The 17091-nt window shown below is 44.5% G+C and overlaps 1 protein-coding gene across 3 annotated transcripts in view; it reads left to right on the top strand.

Moving 5' to 3' along the window:
* Nucleotides 1-17091, top strand: part of LOC135897865 (uncharacterized) — a 153192-nt gene that overhangs the window by 110670 nt on the left and 25431 nt on the right. The gene's annotated exons all lie outside the window — the stretch shown is intronic.

The following is a 17091-nucleotide window of genomic DNA, read 5'->3' on the forward strand; positions in this document are numbered from 1 at the left end:
GCGCCAAAGAGGTTCACGCCAAAAAATATATAGGTTATTGGATAAAAAAAAAGGTGCATACGAGTCATCCACTCAGGTGCAACGAAGCTATAATTTTATAACCATTGATTATTATGTTTCAGAGTGAAATTCAGTGACGGAAAACTTGTTGCGCTGTATTTACATTTCATATCGATGGCGCCATTGCATATGCGGACCTTCAGCAACAGACAAGAACTGTTGCGGAAAATGGCTCAATACCTTTCGTGCAAAGCACAAATCGACATTCCATGTGTTTTCGACGTTTGTTGGTGCCTTGTTTTTTAATACTGCATCTACTTGAGTTCTCAGTTTTTCTTCAAACCGTCAATGACATCAAAAGGGACAGCGGCGGTTCCGCATAAACAAACAAGCAACGGGTTTGCTGTTTTCCAGGACTTAGCGCATAATTTTATGGGGGCTATGGTGGCTCTATCCAGAGAAGCGCCATCATGAGCGTCAATGCGAACAGTGTGCATCTCACTGCGCTGCACATGGCGGCCAAGCCGTGCGACGAGGTGGCGGCGACGTCTTTCCACTGTCCGCCGCACTCAATCCCGAGCCGCTGGAAGGACTCTCGCAGGGTCCTATCACCTTCTGTCGTGAGTCTTTCTCCTTGCTAAAGTGCGTCGCCTTCAGCACGGCCACGGCGCAGTCCTTGGCCACTTTGAACTCGTCGCATATGTCGGCCTTGACACGCGCGTCACTGCTTCGTATGACGTTGTAGCCTTCGTGTTTGCACTGAAGCGTCTTCTGGCGGAGCTGGTCAAAGCGGCAGAAGCCGGTGCCTAGGCCGCGGTCGTCAATGTCGTAGCCGCCACCTCCAGGAGCGTCCTCGGACTTTTCTCCACTCCCTGCTTTACGCTGCTCCTTTCTGGCCGAGCGCAGCCGGTCCATTAACTCCTGGTTGCCCTGACAATCCTCGTTCTGGAAGATGGGCTTCACGTAGTCCCTGAGGTCGCGCAGAGTGGGACATGCCTTCGCCTGCTTTTGGTACACGTAGATAGATGCGACGAAGTTCTGGAATGTCCATCCACACATCAAGCGGTGTTGGATCAACTCCTTCCAGCGCAATTTCCTTCTGCACTCGGGTACTCCTGGTGGCTGCTGCAGGTTGAGCAGCTCCAGTTGTAGTCGTGCTCGTTCAGCCGGTGGGACCTGGCGCTGGTAAACGCCTTGCCCACAAGTGCCACGTACTGGTGCAACGGCTGGAAAGAGAGACCGTTGCCGCCCCTTCTCGTAGAAGCTTCTGTTCCAGGTTGCGCTCGCACAAGGCGCGAATCTCTAAGTAGTCGTCTTCATGGCACCGTGGCTGTGCGACAGCCATCTGCGCCGTCCTGTAACCGACGCCTTCTCTGGAGCGGTTGCGCATCAGGAGGGCGCTGCCTGGCAGCAGAGCGTTGTCAAGGTCTTCGCGGTACGGCGCCGCACCGCAGAATTCATTCTTAGAACTGAGGTGAAACAGCGCGAAAAAGACGAGGACACAAGGAACCAAATACCACAGACAAGCGCTTTGGTTCCTTGTGTCCTCGTCTTTTTCGCGCTGTTTCACCTCAGTTCTAAGTATGAACCAACTAGCCCTCATCAAGATCTTACTAACGTAGAATTCAGCTCTCGCCTCCGGGTGGTAGAACCGGCCGCTGCCTGCGGGTAGGTTCGCCGTCGCCTGCCGGAGAACGGCGGACGCTGCAGTGCAGGTGATAAACAGCCGAACCGGTGCGCGCGGCGCCATTCCGACCTTCTTATCCCTTGGCATTGTGGCTAATACCCACTATGGGGGATTGACCAGCACTCAAATGGATAAAGCTTGGTGAACATCAACCAATAAGTATAAATCAATTACCTATTTAAGGCGCTTCGGAACAACAATAATGTGGGGGTGACTACATATGCACAGAAAATTAATTTTGAACTGCAACGACAAGTTATGGGATAAAAAAAGAACAAAATGATAACTGGCTTACCAGCAACATACTAGACAATACAACAAAAACAGACAATTGAGAGACAAAGTACATATACGGATGGTGAAGCAAACTATCATATAACAGGAGAAGAGGACATCTAGAAAGAAGTCTCAAGAGAAAGTGTGAACCTCGGCATGGAAAGAAATTGACGCATTTTTAGGTATATCAATATGGAAAAATTACGGCTTAACGTATTTTGCGTTCTCTTGGGGGGAGGAGGGTGTGTGCCTGCTTATAATCTTGGAAGACGCTCAAGCTTCGCGTTTAAAAGGTGGCACGCGATGGCATTAAAACATGCCTGACTTCTTCCCATGCTTCCTCGCAGCTGCAGCTTATGTAACCTTTGTCGGGAAACTCTGGCGACGAACACCGTGCACTAAGGCGAGCATTCTGGGAGAAACGCGGCCTCTTGCATGGGCCGATTCCTGAGGCAGTGTATAGCAGTGCCAAAAAATTAGGTTATTTCCATGTTTCTGTTATTGTTTCGCACTTTTAACATTAAATTAAAATAAAGGCATGCACTGTCGATGTTTTGTTTCATGACATTTGTTTGGTGGCTGTCATTCCCAATATTCCGAGGAATAACCTTGTTCAGAATGTAACACAATGTATTACCAACTTTAGTGATAGAATGGTGTTAAAACATAGCCCGCATATACATTATGTCATATATGCAGGCGTGGCATTTACATATGCTCAAATATATATCGACATTTTGGCTCACGGACAACTCCGCCGGCACCGACATCGTCTTTTGTGCGACACGAGGCCCTTAGTGCTATGGTGTCGAAAAAGGACTTCAGTACACTACATCTGCAGAGAGAGACAGAGAAATTTATTTACAGAAAGGCAGAGAGGTCGGCCTGACCTATAACTTGCTATGGCCTGCTAATGTACAATGGGGAAAAAGACGGGGGAGAGAAAGGGGTGATGAATGATGGTGATGGTCTAAGGAAGAGATGCGTGTATACAAATTTACAGAGTTGTAGCATCTCTGCAGCCGTGCGTCCAGCCCAGAGGCTTGGAGAAAATCTGTAGCGGCACTTGTTACGAGGGCTGCGCTGTTCGCATTAGACCAAGGACTTAAAAGAAACTCGTCTGATAGCGGCCTCTTATGGGTCTTCGCAATGGAACAGACCAGCTACGGTCATTTTTGCTCTTACGTGGGACACACGCAAGATGTATGATCAAATGTTTCTGGCACCTCACAGTAGTCACAGTTTAGGCTGGTATCACTGCCACCTATCATGTGTCTGTAACGGTTGGTGAATGCGACACCAATGGAATCTGGTGCACCATGCTCGTTTGGCTTGTTTTGAACTTGTGGGCCATACTAAATTTCATTTCTTGGTCCCATTTGTGTACTCTCTTTTGTCATCGATTTGGTTGCGTCTGGTGTTCCAACGTAGAGTTGCGTATTACGTGACGAAGTAGGGCGTTTGTGTCGGTTCGTGAGAACGGAATGCGTACTTCCGAAGCTTTATCTAAAGCAGTTTTCGCTTCAGAGTCTGCCTGTTTGTTCCCTATCACGCCACAGTGTGAAGGTATTCACTGAAAGGTGACATTGGTGACCATTTCAAGTTGCGTGGTCGAGATGCTCTGTAATTTCTGTAGTCACGGAATATATAACTGCGAGTCGGCCTAGTTGGAACATATTCATATTGATACTTTTTGTGCGCGAACAAACAGGGACGAAGAATAGGGGCAACACAAGGACGAGCGCTTTCTAACAACTGGTTTATTTTTGAAGAACTACTTACTTAAATACCCACAGAACTGCGCGATCTAGTCAACAGAGCACCCTACAGCGCATATGATACCCGCTGATCTGCGCCATCAAGTCAAAAGAGCAACGTCAATATTACATATAACACTTGTGATAAAAAAGACGTGGACAAAGCCACCTGGTCATACTAAAAACAGCAAAGTGCATAAAAACAACCACTTACAATAAAATCCGTTAAAGATGTGATGATAGAAGCGAATTTTCTTTATCTAACAATGAAACAGAAGGATGGCTGATGCATTTATCTTTTTGTTTTTCTATCCAGTATGCTTCCACGATTTCCCTAGCGGTTTGATTCCTATGCCTGTATAAAATGTGTGTGCTAGTAAGACAAGGGGAGCAACCATGTTCTTGGCAATGCATTGCCAAATGCGTACTAGGGCGACCTTTAAGGCTAGATAAGTGCTCCCTTAACCTTAACCTTAACCTTTTTTATTATCACAAGTGTTATATGTAATATTGACGTTGCTCTTTTGACTTGATGGCGCAGATCAGCGGGTATCGTATGCGCTGTAGGGTGCTCTGTTGACTAGATCGCGCAGTTCTGTGGGTATTTAAGTAAGTAGTTCTTCAAAAATAAACCAGTTATTAGAAAGCGCTCGTCCTTGTGTTGCCCCTATTCTTCGTCCCTGTTTGTTCGCGCACAAAAAGTATCAATATGGTCATGGAATAATACGGGTCCCGTCTGAGGACACAGTCAATCGTTTGAAGAGCTGGCTTGAAAGTACAGAATAGCGTCCATCTGTGAGGAGGCTCCTCGGGGAGAAATCGAAGTGCCTCCCGGATAGCAACAAGTTTTGCGCAAGTTGACGTTGATCTATGGCCTAGTTTAAACCGGCGAGCGATGATCATATGTGGAATGACGAAGGCTGCAGTGGAGGCATATGGTGTGACAGACCCATCGGTACACATGTTGACAGTATCTCCGTATTCTGCATAAATGTGCAACATGGTAAGGTGCCTGAGGCCAATAGATGTAACAGATGTTTTTTTTGTAATTGCAAGGATCTGCAATCTAACGAAATGTTTCGGCAGAACCCACGGGGGTGTTCTCGGAATACAAGCGGGCGAAAATCTTGACGGTAGAATACTCTGATGACACGATGATGACAAAAGCTGGAACCTGGGTGGGTGGCAGTGAGTGATGACAGACGATAGTGCCTGTGTAGGGTCAAAACGCGAAGGTATATTCGAAGAGGCTCGCAGAGCAATTATACCCCAATAAAACAAGCGTGAGCTTCCACTATTGTTCTATTGGTTGACGTGCATCGTGGGAGGCTCAGACATGGGCGTGGGTTCGAGGGTCCCGTTTTCAGTATCATTACTTTGGGACCCTCGTCTGTATATTACATTTATGTACCTATGTTTTTTCATATGAATAAACTTCAACTTCAACTTCAACTTCAACAAAAACACTTGAGATTGAATGCCCTCCAGCGCGCACACACAGCTAAGTCCCATGCTTGAGAGCGCAGGCATGCTATACCGTATATGCCCTACCAATAGTGCTTGGTACAATTGGAGTAATGACGACTCCGAGGGGCCCCATCTTGTTCCTGCAACGACACGAAGGACGCGAACAAAACTCTTCAGCTTCGATTTCAGTGCGGCGATGTGTCTTGACCAAGATAATCCCTAGTATATGACTAAGCCAAAGAGTCTGTGGTTTGTAACCGTAGCTAGCACACCACACTGTGTAGCAATATCGCTACTCCATTAACGATTATCGGATACCTTGTCATCCGTTTTGGCGTGAATGTAATCACTGAACATTTTTTTTTGATGAGAGCTGGAGGCCTAGATGCCGCAAATATTTAGTTGTGATTGTTGCTGCATGTTGAAGCCTAGCACGCATGGGGGGGGCGGGGGGGGGCTCTAGATGTCCGTATGCATGTGTCATCCGCATGTGTGCTAATATTCACCGTGTTAGGAAATCCGGATGCAAGGCCAACCAATGCAACATTGAAAAGAGTTGGACTGAAAATGCCCCTTGTGGAACACCTCGATGGATGTTGTACTGTCCAGGGTCGCCATCACTTGTTCAATATACGCCGTGCCTTCATTGAGGTAGCTAACAATGCATGCATATAGCCGGCCACGGACGTCTAAATCTTCCAGTGCATCAAGGAATGCGTAATGGAGTACATTGTCGTATACACCCTTAATGTCCAGTAAAACAGCTCTAACTAACCGGTGGTAACTTCTTTCCTGTTCAACAGTGGAGACCAAGTCGATAACACCGTCAATGGAAGGACGGCCTCTTCAACATCCGCGTATAAAATCAGGAAAGCAATTATTTATCTCTATAAACTATTCTAGTCTTCCCAAGACCATTCTTTCCATTACCTTGCTGATGCAACTGGCTAAGGCGATGGGCCTGTACGAGGAACGCTCGTTAGGGCACTTCCCCTGTTTAAGCAGCGCTATGGCGCGACTGCATTTCCAACTATCTCGAACATTTCCTGTGTCTCACGTCGTAATATAAAAAGATAGAAGAAGATGTCATGATTCTGTACCAAGGTGGCAGACTGCAGCGTACGTGATTCCGTCTGGCCTTGGTGCCGGTGAGCGTCGAGAAACCGAAATTGCAGCGTCAAGCTCTTGCATCTAAAAAGGTACTTCGAGTCGCTCATCAGTTGATGGCGGCGCGATGGTGACAAGGGATGAAGTCACGGCATTAGATGCGTCAACGATCAGCTTACAGTAGTCGTTGGCTACCTCCAATTCGGTTTGGCGTTGATGTAGAGCCACAACACGGAATGGGTGTCTTTGTTGTGGAGTTGTATGGAGACTTTGCATGACTCGCCAGATCTTAGATAGAGTCTGTCTTGGATCTAGGACTCCACAGAATGTCCTCCAACGCTGTCTGTCAAGCTCGTCCAAATATGGAAGAACATGTCGTTCAGCTCGGCGACTGTCTAAAGGTCTGACGGTTACTTTGTTCTTCTTATCGCCGTTCCGTACGGCGACAAATTGCACGAAAGGCCTAATATTGTATGCCAACCGATGATCTGCGTCTCGGTACGCTACCTTTTCTGGTTTTGTCCCGCAGGGTAGAGGTAATGATGCGCTCTATTTCAGATGGAGACAACATACTCTGACAGGCGGTGTCGACAGAGGTCTTAAATAAAATCCGTTCTGTATGACGAATGCAACGTGAGGCACAATGGCGAAACGAGCTAAAGTAAATGTAAGCGGGGTGGTGGCCACTACCATGAGTCTCTAGATCCGTCGACCAGCATGCTGAAGACAGAAGGCTTCTTCATACAATCGTTAGTTCCACTCAAGTGCTTTAGGACATGCCACGAATAAATGTAGGAGACCCGTCATTGACCACATTTAGTCCCTGACTACACATAAAGTCGGCCAAATATTTGCCACAAGAATTCATCAATGTGCTACCCCACAAGGGATGGTGTGCGTTCAAGTCAGCAATCGCAATATGAGGACCTTGCGATGCTTGCAGCAGAGACATCAGGTGCGAGCAACCGATTCTCGCTCTTGGGTGGATGTATGCTTCAATCACTATAACTGTGCGCCATCTGTGTTTTACGGTAAGGCATGCGTAATCATTAGCAGTATGTAATGGGACGTCATGTCTGAAATACACAAGATTGTGGCGTATATAAACTAACACTTTTTCATCAGGTTTCGTCGTTACGAGACCACATCTGGACATATCCAGACATACCGAAAGATGAATCCATATTAGATTCACAGATAAGAATAACTGAAAATTGGTAGTTAAATACTCGCTGTCGCAAATACGACAAACGACCACGTAGACATCGAGTATTCCATTCCATAACAAGCGATTGACGCATCCGTTCTGCAAACATCACCGCCATACTTGCTTAGCGAAGAACCGCTAGCAGTCGTTCCAACAATTCAAGTAGCTGCATGGAAACCTTGGCAGCTGGGGTATTTAGGCTGGAAAGAATTCTGCGCATGGAGCCCATCAAAGTTTTCAACATACTCGTGATGTCACTATCACCCATCTTTTCATTTTCTTCAGTGCATGTAGAAGCGGTACACAGGGGGGTTGCCGCAGGCCTTGATGGTAACGAGGGCCAGTGAGTCTCCAATGTGTTTGAGGTGTTTCCTCGTATCTTCTTCTGCAGACGTCGGCTTGACACCAAGGTAAATCACTGTCCTAGCCCATAGCATCAGTAGAGTAGCCATCAGATGAATCAATCGCGACGATGCTAGTATCGAAGAGGTCACTCACGTCGCTGGCATAACAAACTGGCCGTTCAGGACCCAATTGATGGGCGGAGTTTGAGGCCCCCTTTGCAGAGGACGATGTCAGCCCCTGTTTTCTTGTCACTGATTGCAGAGATCACAGAAACTATAATAGAAAATGCAGAGAGCTCGAAGCTTAAGCTGCTCGCTACGATACTCTACATCTGCATTTAAGTGACGGGAGTATAGGATTATTATTCAGGCTTCAAAAGTTGTAACATGAAGTCATAACACGAACTTTGAAGGCTTACGTAGAAAAGACAAGAGGAAGGCGATGTAGAGTTCAATTTATAAGCCCACCATAGCACTCACCCCAATTAACAGCCTTAGCAACGTAATATCATTGGTGTCGTCGTTTCTGCCACATCATTGTAGGCATATTCTTAATCAGTAGGGTAGCATTGTGCCCCGCGGTAGAAGCACCATCCCAGTGTGTCTAAAAAGAGCAGTCTGAAGCACAGTCGCAAGCCTTCAGCTGTCCCAGGCTACACACCACGAATGGTCCAAGCATAAACCCCTTCTGGCAGAAATTGGTACAGGTCCTGAACCAATGCTGGCGTATTGGCAAAATGCAACGCAATCGAATGTTGACCAACATTATGCCAGTGCAGCTAGCTGCTAGCCAGTGAGCTGCTAGCTTAGTACGAGCGCTGAACCTTACAGTTGCCATTATTTATGCCAGCTTCGGGCCAATGCCCTTTCTATGACGAATATTTTAAATACGCTGTCTTTAGAATACGCCACCATTATCACGGCGAACGTTTTGCAAGGGACATTGTTGATAGCCATTCTCCCCGCACTGTCTACATCGATTCTAGCTATGAAAACGCGATAGAAATATTTTAGGTCATGAAGCAAAAGTCTTCTCCACATACAAATATTTATAAAAGAACACCAGAAGAAAATTGTAACAGTTTATTTATAAATAAATACGCACAAACAAAATGTTCAATGCGCCTAAATGCGTAACTCTGGGTTTTGCTAAAAAGCTTATTCACCAGCACGTGCCAAAGAGCCATCTCTCGTGAAGCTAGGTGGATGACAGTGAATTAGGCAGCGTCCTGAGGATAGCCATTATAAGAATAATACCAATCTTTATTTCCATCAGCATGATGTAGCAGGTAGGAAAACTAGTTTTAGAGAAAGCTTGACTTGGTCCAGTCCCCTCCCCCCCCGAAGAAAGCCCACATATACATTGCATGAAGCCGAACAGTTCAGCGAGTGAGAAGTGAAAACACATTTTTGACCCTTTAAAAATAAGACCTTTCCGTGGACGCATCTTTGTGGCATATAAATATACACATTCCCAAACGAGTGAACATACAACTGCAATAATCGCTTTCTATTTACATGTCTCTGCTAAAAGACATATGTAAACACGCAGACTACAAAGGCTCTCGTACTCATGGAAAAGGGTATATCTGGGCGAATCATCACTCAATTTACCAAAAATAGAAGTGAGTAAACACGTGCAAAACAAATAGGAATCTAAGATATTCGCAGCAATTATTACACATGATAACAGTTGAGGGAAATATACTTATTGTAGAAACAAAAAACTGAAAAAACTGTGAATTGCTGTTTGGTGTGTTTTCTTGTTGTATAGCGCGTCTGTGACAAGGACTTATTAGTTCTAGCAGTTTCCATTACATCAATTGTTGTCCATAAGTCTTTGTACCCGTCTCTATATTCCAAAGTCGCCTGCTACGTATATTATATGAAGGGGTTCTCAGATAAGGAAGGTAAAGGTGAGAAAGCGCCTGTTTTTACTTACATCGTTTTTATAGGGTAAAAACAGGCGGCATAGGTAACTTTTCATGCAGATGCAGACATGTATGATCTGTAGCAAGACGTCGCCACATTCTGTTCTGCGATGTAAACATTTTAAGTATATTTGTAACAGTCATATTTCCCAAACTAAATGTGCCTAATTATTGTGAGCATGAAATAACGCATTTTAAAGAATAGCCTTGACCTGCGTAAGAAGCAACTCTTAATTAATGCACGTATACCCTATGACAATCCAAATCTTAGAAACAACATGTTCCACGGTAGGTTAATCATCTAAATCTGATCCATGGTTCAAGCGCGTCACCGTTTATGCATGACTCGTCGAAGGTTCCAGCGTAATTGCTGGTGCGCGCCTGTTTTCCAGGAATTACTACGCCATTGGTGTCCCGCATACTATAAGTTTTTACAAGGTACTGCGACAACAGGCAGCGAAAAGAACCACGGATCACAATCGAGAAATTTTCGATTGATGTAGGCGCATCCGTCGCCGAGCTATAACGTTTAACCTTTGTTATCCGGTGAAAAACGGTCTCCGGGGAATGATATCTAGGTACACATTTCAATATTAGCCAGATCCCTGAGTGGTGTTACACAGAGTTAACCCAATTAAGTCCATCAAAATGTAGCGGTATGCATTTTACCTTATAGGTATCCTCTGTTACAACCCACTATATTAGCAATATTTTGCTAGAATCAGCTCCATCTTCAAAATGGGTTTTCACAAACCCGCATGCTAGGTTACCTTCAACGGGGCTTTTCTTTTGTTCCATCTACCGTGAAGCTAGTGGTGTATAAAACCTTGGTTCGCAGTAAAAGGGAATAAGCAATACCGATTTGAGGCCCCGACTCTACCAAGCTAATTCACTCTTGGACTTCTTTAGGATATCGGTGTACATTTCATCCCAAAAAATTACAACCGCAGTGCCAACCTCACATTATTGCAAGTTCCCCCTCTTTTCTCTCGCCATATTTCCACCTTGCGCTTATTTTAAATGGCGTGTAACCAGAAATCCTAGAACAAAAAGAAAAATTGCCACCGAGAGTAGTGTAAGCGGAAATGGCTACCAAATTGCAACTTATGCAGCAGCGCAAAAAATAAGGAAGGGATGACGATAGCGAAAGAGTGAAAAGAGCGCCGGACTATAAAGTGCATCCATTCAAGCAACCATTCTGTTAAGACATTGTTTTAGGAACAACCAAGAATCAACCAGCTGCCTTGGAGTAACCGTAAACGCCAATTCCCCATTTAGAGAAATAGGAGAAACGTATGACCAATGTTCGCGCCAAGTTAAATGTGCATGAATGAATGCATTTGAAAAATCGCTTTAAGAAGAGACCGCAGACTTCATATGCTGGCAATGGTTGAAATGGATCAGTTATGAAGGGGCGACATTTTTCAGTGTTCCGATAATTAGAGACGACTGATACTTTTATTCGAACTGCTCCAAAGGAACAACTTCGCATGAGGTGGGTTCTGATTCTGCAAGGCCACACAAGCCTGCAGTTTTTTTTTTTTTCACACGGAAATCGCATTAGCATTAAATGGAGAGCTGGCATCAATTTTCCGCTTCTTTCTAAAGGCAATCACTAATGTTTTTTTAATTAGCGAATGACTACCACCTATCGTCTGTGATGAAATCGTTGCTGCCGCAGGCTGCCTCCTTGTTTTCAACTTCCATAGTTTCTTCTCTATCTCACATTTTATTGCCTACCACATTTGTCTTCTCTGTACATATTATCGCATCTATTTCAAAATTCACCAGTATGAAGGCTCATTGTTGTTTCTAGACATCAAAATAAATATTTCTTTGATTGTTTCGTTAGGAAATTCAGTCAGTTATGTTTAGATTTATTCACTGATTATTAGTTTGGCCCTCTGAAATATACCTAAGCTCTTACCTCTAAAACCAAGACGCATGAAATCAGACATGTTGTTTCTCTATATTGTGACCCATGACAGTATACACTGCCCATAGCTTGTTAATCAAGTGTAATTTTCGGTGCGTCACAAATATATCACACAAAATTCTGCGTTTCCCGCGGGGCCCTTTTACAGTAATCACTGTATTATGGCACAACTTGAAAGGGCGGAATACGTATTCTGCCTGTGCTGACATACTTCAAAGTTAATTCCGCATGTTTTGTGTATATGTAGGTAACAAGGTTGTATAACAAATTCCCTTCTACGCCTGTTTACCCATTGACTATTACTGTATTTGTTTCCCTACATCTCATCTCTTTACTACTACATTGGTCTTCTCTGTAGATAGCATGTTGCGTACTACTTGAGGAGCCCAGTGGCTTGGCAGCTGTGTCTTTGCAGTGTAATGGACATGAAAATAATTGAGTGGTTGTTATTATTATTGCTGTAATAATTAGTATTATTATTTAGTTGGAGAATGTTTTTCTAAATCAACATCCATTTCGTTCGGGCCGCAAAACATTAAGCACTACCTACGCTGTGAGTCTCATAATGAAAGTTTGCACACCCGTCACGCTGAGGAGGACAGTTGGTACCGCAATCCTAGCACAAAGTTTGACGTAGTCAATCAACACCTACTGCTCGAGAAGCTTGCGCACTACGATGATGAAGCTGCTATTGAAGCGATACTATGCAGCTATCTCCGCAATAGGTCCTGCTTTGTGAGCGTCAATGATCAATTTACTTTAGTCGACTAGTTATAATGGGGCGTGCACCAAGGTACCGTGTTGGGAGCGAATAACTTCTTAATTTCCATCAACGATGTTTTCTCAGCAATCCAGAAGTATTGATTTTTCTTTGCCCTGGCGACATTGAGGTATGTGAGGTATGATCCTCTGCACTCCGGCCTATTTGTATTTTTCTGAATGGTGCCAGTTAAATGGGCTCAATCTAAACTCCCCGTAAACCCGAATTTTGTCATATTAGCGTAAAAACCATATTATCGTCTTCTCTTTTTCTCTTGATCATGTAGTGTTGATGAGGGTCTTCGAAATAGGCTACTTCGGCATTAATTTTGATAGTGCGTTAAGCTCAAAGCGCGCAGCACCACGAGGAAGCCGCGCGCTCTGTTCCGTCTGCAGAATTACGAGTTCCGTAGCCCACTTCCCTTCCACAAGTTGTTTACCTGAATTGGTCTCCCAATAACTTGATATATCGCAGGGGTCTGAATGGCAAATTCAACTCAAATAGAACTTTATTTCAGCATGTGGATAAAAAGGGTATAGTATGTATAAACGTCGTTTTCTGACCTCACGCACAAATATTCAAGGCTAGGATATCATCCTACAGTTTCATCACATAGCTGGAGATGTAGTCGTACTGACCCCCTCATTTATACACAATTATTTATAGAAATATTACACTTCGGGTATATTACCTTGTTTCCTTGCGGGTTCTACAGAAGAGTGCAAGGGAACGCCCGCGATACCATGCTCCTGCCTCTTCCTGCAGGCACTCACCTCTACGCAGAATGCAAAATCTTTATAACTGTCATTTTTCCCATCTTGAGATCCCTCCAAATCAGTTGTCTTTATTCTGCATCGAGCTTCGCACTTCACGAGCCTTACTTCTAGCTACTCTCCTCTCCTGACTTCTCTTAGTTTCTGTGTTCTTCCGTAAATGTTCTTCACCTCGGATGTCTGTATATATATATATATATATATATATATATATATATATATATATATATATATATATATATATATATATATATATGTATTGTTGCTCGTAATATACACATCGTAGCAGTTATTCTTGTGGTTTTGAAAATTCATTCTTGTTATTGTTATGTAATACTTTGCTAGGGTTGGTTTAAATTTTACCTTTTTTGCGTTCATGCGCACCAGGACCTAGATTTGTGCGGTTCCTAGGCACAATAAACAAATTAGCTGGATTGCTTGCTTGACTGATTGATTATTTATAACAGTAGAAATGGTGTTCCTGACTGCACTTACCAACAAAAATGTATATTTTCACTGAAATTTCGGCGGAGCTGCCCCACCTTGCTCGCTTGCCCGCCAATAAGCTAATCTGCACGTTTGCAAAACTTTCCTATTAGGTTTTACGCTCAAAGCACACCATGTGCCATTTTTATAAACCCTTGGCAATGCTCCATTGCTCGGGGTCAATGAAATAAAGGATCTGAGCACGTGCTTCGACCGAACTATATGCTTCTCTTCACATGCTAGATATTTGAAGCAACGTAACGTACGTGCTCTGCGCATTGTCCATCGAGTATCGCATGACGGCCACACATTTGCTGTTTTATGGAAAAAAAATTATGCTATGCACCTTCTACTAGTGCAGTATGGCTGTTTAGGTTTGGTCAGAATGTGAAAATCTAAACGTTCCTGTGTTTTACTTTTTCTCTTTGTGAAATGAGGGCACCCTGTTTGAAATACATGTATGTTGTTTGTTGTCCCACTCCTGCTTGGTAGTCAGACTCTCAGTAATGTGAAATGAATAAAATGTGAAAGAATTCTAAACACATACACTCAACACCTACACAAGAAACGTATGCTTATTTACATGCACCGCGTTTGTCGTATGGGCGATGTTAGTTCGACCTTCTTAATGGCCCCTAAACTCGTGCACCTTAAATCAGGAAGTAATAAATCAGACCTTGTGTTAATTTATAAAGTGGCTCATGGCACTATACATTGCCCAAATGTTATTTACCACGTACAATTTTCCTTGGCGAAAAAATATGCCTGGCAGCACTTTTCTGAGCGCCTTTCATGTATAGTCACCGTTCCATAGGTCGACTTAAGAAAATATGTCATATGTATTCTGACTGTATTCACTCATTTGAGAGTTCATCCTGTGTGAATTGTGTGGGTAATCCAATTGCGTAATCAACTCCTTTTCACGCCTCCCTCGTTTTCTTTTCCCCCGCTTGTTATCCTTCGTCACATTGTTTAACATATTTGTCTTCTCTATACATTGTACGTTGCGTATCACTTTATAAACCCGCTAATATAAAGGCTCGGTAGATGTTGTTGGGCGCTATAGCAAATGTTAGATTTTTATTACTTAATTGACTAATTATTATTGCTGTGTGAAAGTTCCTGTTTCGATGTCTCAATAGTGGTTTTAAAGAAGCCAAAATTTCTTAATTGCTCCATGTGATGCAATATATATTTTAGCATATAGTGCTTTATAAAGTAGTTGTACAAAACCAGCAATCAAGGTGCTGGCCAAGCCACGTCATAAATGCGGCGCTTCGCTTTGTTCAGCTGCGTTAAGCCCTAACGAGACGCACGCGCTCGTACGCGACTGCACGCGCAGCGCCACGTCTGAGCGCGTACGGCCTCAGGTGCGGAGGCTGCATCGCATGTTGACGCGCGGCGGTGTGGAGGCCTTGCAGTGCTAGATTTCTTGCTCCTCCACTGGAAGCTGCCGCTAGCGTCACCCTCCCGACGCGCCTCACGTGACGGCGGTGAATCAACGTGACTTCCGGAACGATTCTTCGCGCGGCGTGCAGGCAAGCCCAGGCAAGCTGCAAGCGTTGTGATCGGATTTCCACGCGAGTTTGGTGTTTTATTATGACAGACGCTGAAGTATTCAGCTGTAACGGGTGCATTATTAACGAAGTGTTCATCGCCGAAGTTGGGGACCTGAGTCAGCATGCAGAAGGCGTAAGGCACAGAGCACGCGAGTAACGCTATGCCAATGGTGCTGCAGGTTTCACCGAGTTCACAATACTGACAGTTGAGCTGCCTGAACCACTAGGAGTCCTGCAATATAATTTTTATATTATGAAACGTATTTTGAGTTAGAACTGATTTCATGTTATTGTCATCTTTAGCCCATTGTTTAACGTGACCGTTAAGCGTAGGCCTTGAATCACCGCGACGAAACGCGCGGCGACAAGCGCGCGGAAGCTCCTGCATCGTGCGCACCCTCTTCCTCCGTCGGACGCGACGCGACGTCAGGTGATGGCGGCGCCTGCAGACGCGTTCCAACGCGTACGTCCGGTTGGAGCTTTAAAGTTGAATTTGCAGAAAATGGTTCATGCAGCCTCTCATATTGAGCTGCCGTGTACCCGATCTGTCGCTCACAATTATTTCCTGCCCATAGGCTCTCAATGGTAATGCCAAAACAGCATGCTGGTTTCGTAAGCTATTTCTAGACGCAATGACACTTGCGCTTTTGATGTAAGAAAGGGCAGTAGGTGGGTGCCCTCAATCTGTCAACGATCTTGACAAAAATTTCAAAAGCGGTGATTACTGAAGGTAAGCAAAGCGTGCAGGGCTGCATAGGAGGTGCGAAGAGAGCCATGCCAGTTCGCCCTGAACACTTTATTTGCTCAATATCAAATTAAACATGGTAGAAAGTAGTACAATTTAGCTTTGTTACATTTTATTTTTTGCAGAAGTGCTTTCATCGAGTAATTTTTGTTCACTAATAAAGGACATTTTTAGCGAAAAAAAATTCATCCGCGATTGCGGTACTCCCTAATTTGAAATTTGAGCACAGCTTTAAACTTCTTTTTATTTCGTGATGTATTGGCGGGCGCGGCATTGTGCGCGACGTTGAAAACGGGCCGAAGTCTTGGACGATGTAGGGCTAACCCAGAGATCATGAGAGGCAGCGCGTGGATGACGCGTCGGCGGGATTCGCAGCAGCCGCCGCAGGCAGGCCTCCCAGACTACGCGCGCAACTCTGGTGCGATCTCGTAATATCGTAGCTGCACTACGCTTTTCCTCTCAATCTGTCGCGATACTCTCCTCCTTATCTTTGGCCTAGTGATTCCGATGCACCCTGTCCCTCCACTCACCTCCTTGCGTCCTTCATCCCCCGCTGGGCTCCGCGTTTGCTCCTTGCATCGCCGTGCATGTTTTCTCGGCGACGCCCACTTCGCTGAAGGAACGGGCTCCTAAGAGCTGCGACATAAGTGTGTTTGTATCGTTTACTTTTTCTCTGATGTGCACCATCCTTTATTTTTACGCGACAACAGTCCATTCTGTAGCGACAGCAGAACTCAACTTCCTACTTCTTCCTGCGGACGCTCATTGCCACCACAACTGCAAAATCTAAAATTTTTTTGGACCATGAGATGAAAAGGAACGCTACCGTAATTTATTTACATATGACCACATTTGGTAAACAAACTATCTGGAAAGACTTCTCTTAAAAAAACCTAGACATATGTGTTTTATTGCAGAGATCAGGCGTGGATACAAAGCGAAGCACGCATTTTGAACACCTTCTACATACATGTAGACCAACAAGGACAGTTAGAGAAAAAGATCAGGTGTCCATTGATACAGAATGCATAATGTAGGCAAAACTGCAATATACAA

Source organism: Dermacentor albipictus, chromosome 2 (assembly GCF_038994185.2).
Source record: "Dermacentor albipictus isolate Rhodes 1998 colony chromosome 2, USDA_Dalb.pri_finalv2, whole genome shotgun sequence".
Classification (NCBI taxonomy): domain Eukaryota; kingdom Metazoa; phylum Arthropoda; class Arachnida; order Ixodida; family Ixodidae; genus Dermacentor; species Dermacentor albipictus.